Below are 3456 nucleotides of genomic sequence, written 5' to 3'. Positions count from 1 at the left end.
AATGCTATTTCAAGTGTCATGAAGTACCATAAAATAAATTAAACACCAGAGTTTGCTGATGATGCAAGTCTGACGTTATTTTTAGAGGATTATTTGTATAAACTTGGAAGGATTTGTTTTATCAAATACTTAAATGGTCTATCTTACGCTAAATCAACTTTTTTTTTAAACTTTTAAGTGTATCATAATGCTATTTCCTCACAAAAAACAACAACCCCAAAGCGATATTTTGTTCCTTTCAAGCATTCCTCTAAAAACCTGCTCTTTAAACACAAGCCCCCGCCAAGCCACAAAAACGAGGGGGTTCTCACATTGTGACGTAGATGGGGGAAGAACTGAAGAACCGGCACCGCCCCCAGGCTAACACACACCCCCACTTTCTCCGCAGAGCTAGCGGTGATCGGCTAAACGATGTGCATATGCACAATATGCACACATCCATCTTAGCAAAAGTACTGATGTTGTTGTTTTTTGTTGCCGAAACGCAGACACTGACTCTAGGTCTACGTCATGAAATGGGCGGTGCCATAAAGATCGAGTCGTCTTACTTCTGAGTAACAGCAAAAATAAAACCTATTTCATAAAACAGTGTGCGAAAGGTAATATATTATCATGGATATAGTTTACTCTAAATGCTTAAGAAAAGCATGGCGTAAGCCCTTTAATTAAGCAGAATGTCTTATGATTGGCTTGAAACAATGAATTTATTGTTCCATTGGCAGTTAATTCCGAAGTACATCCCTATTGAAACTTTTGTCTAACTAGCAGAAATCAAGAAGGAAACTGTAAACACAGTCTTTCCTTTTTGTTTGGCTGCATCCTTGCTGGTCACATGATCCTATTTTGATTCAACAAAGAACTGCTGTCCACCAGTCTGATCGCCATAAGCACGATAGCATTACGGTTCAGCTGATCTTTCTAGTCATTGTTGATCATCACTACTCCAGTGATGTGGTATCACCACAAATGCCAGATGCATTTCAGAAGCTTCCCATAACTGACCCTCAAATCTGCTCCTCTGAAACATATTAAGTATGCAATGCTATTCAACTACAGCCAGACTATCAGCTTAACCATCAAGCCATCTTCTGTGTATCTGAAAGTGACAATCCATTTGGAAAAAGATAGTTTAGAGAATGTATTTCTTTTGGAATAAAACCCCTAACCCTAATTGAACTCTAAGAATGACTAGGCAAGTTAAGTTAGAGAGTGTCAGATAAGATATGAAGAGCAGAAAGGAACCGATGTAGAGATACAGAACACAGACAGACAGGCTAAGAAAACTCCTTTTATGAGCTTTTCTTTAAAAAAAAAAGATCAGAAAATAAGACGGAGTTTGGTTTTCTAATTTATTTCACTCTTGCTTACACACAGAAAACTGCAAAGAAACTTGTGTCAGAATAAATGAGAAGAATCCCTCTTACTTTGAAAATAATTCAAGGTGTAGACTTAGAGGAGAGATCCTTTCACAAAGAAGGTTCAATTTTGTGTTTCCCCCATTGTTGATAAAGTAAAACAACATATGGTTTCTTTTCAGCAACAAAACCAGGATGACAAAGAGCCTTCATTCACGTCAGTGCTGTTTTCCTTTAGCTCTCCAAAGCAAACACATTATGAGATTCTTCACAAATTTAATTAAGAGAATTTGGGACATCTGTTTAAGTACATCTATTGGAGGGTTGTGAAATACACCAGCTGCAGAGATAACTTTGAGCTGAATTTGTCTTTAACTTTTCAAAAACCAAGGTAATCAAGTCCTTTAAGGCTCAAAGGGTTGTTATAAAATGATCTATTTTGAAAGGACATTACAGGGATGAAAAGGTCAAATTTAAGGTCAAAGCAGTAAACTGATTCAGGCTAACATTTGAATATTTCTCTATTTATTTGTCACACATGGATATATGGAGGACTGCAAACTTTTGTCCTTTGGTCCTAAAATCTCATACTTATTTTAATTTAAGGCTCCAACAAAAGAGAAAAGAAAAAAAAATTGGGGTTTGGAGCTGTGAATCTCAGGAATGAATTTCCTGACAATGTTTGTGTGGACGATGTTTTGGCATCCACTTTAGGAAAACTCAGGAGAGGCAAGATAATAAAAATTTCTACCTTCTGTAGCCAGACTTTTTTCTTCTTCTTTTAACTAAAACAAATGGGAAAAAAACAAATTAGTTTAAACTGGAATGGAGACACTGAATTTTTTGAAGCTGTATTTCAACTGGAATATGGTTGAATTGCAATAAGACTTCAATTGATCTTATCAAGTCAGACTTTTTTTTTCTCCTCTTTTTTTTGTTTACATAAATAGCACTGGGGCCATGAGGTGATACATTCATTTTTTTTTTAATTTCACAAAATTTACATACAGTTTAATTGAGCAGGAGTATTTTGTTTTCTTTTATTTTCTTGACAAGATTGTGACAGAGCACCCTGTTAGGCTTCTTCGGAAGTCGATGACCCTCCCAATCCCTCAACTCTATCTTTCAGAAATGCAAGGCATCCTCTTTATTCAGATGTTCTGTCGGATGCGTCCATCAGTGCTACAACTAAGGACTGACGTAATGCAGCAGAGGCAGCAGGGAGGTTCAGGTGATGCTAAGGATGCAGAGAACTACAGCAACCTCTCCCTGGGATCCCACCACACAGCACCCTCAGGAAGAACTCACACAGCCCCGGCCACCAAAGATGAGGTATTTTTGAGCAACCAGATCATATTTTTTACTGCTTTCCTTTCTCAGTTCATGAGGATGATTTTACAATCAACCTTTTTCAACCTGCTTTATAAATAAAACAAATTACTCTTACTGAAACTAAATAAATAGATAAAACTTTACTATCAATTTGGAGCAAATTAGAAAATTCTGAAGGGGGACATGGGGCTTTTTTAATCAAGAACATTTTTTCTTTCATTTATTGGCTAGCAAAAGCTAGATCTAACTGAAAAATGTTCAAATGTCTGTTCAACATTAGAGAGATTAAAGCATTTCCAGTTGTTGCCTATAGCTTTTACAACCCCCCCTCCCCGTATGATGAACATACACATTAGCCCATCAACAACACACCTCCCTGTGTCTGAACGCCTTTCGTTTCTTCTGTGATTCACTGCACGTTTTAAGGGAGACGGACTTAGGACTTCTGAGAGTTCATGACAGTAACCTTGTCAAGTAAACACTCATAAAATGAGCAGATAACCAATGATAGCTGCTTTAAAGGATAATGATTAACTCCTTGGTTTTTGCATGGTCATCCTTTTTAAGTTCTTGGAAATTAAAAAAATAAAAGTTTTATTATCTATTTGCCAGTCTTACATAATGTGCATGAAATAAACTGTGTACCTTTGTGAAGACCAGTCTTCAGAAGAGCTGTAGAAAAAGAATACTGGGAGCAGTAAAAAATGAATAACTTTCATTTTTCAAACTTTGCTGCTTTTAAATGAGTATTTATTTAGGTTTTTACATG

This window comes from Oryzias latipes, chromosome 13 (genome assembly GCF_002234675.1).
Source record: "Oryzias latipes chromosome 13, ASM223467v1".
NCBI lineage: Eukaryota > Metazoa > Chordata > Actinopteri > Beloniformes > Adrianichthyidae > Oryzias > Oryzias latipes.
Note: the sequence above shows the minus strand (reverse complement) of the source record.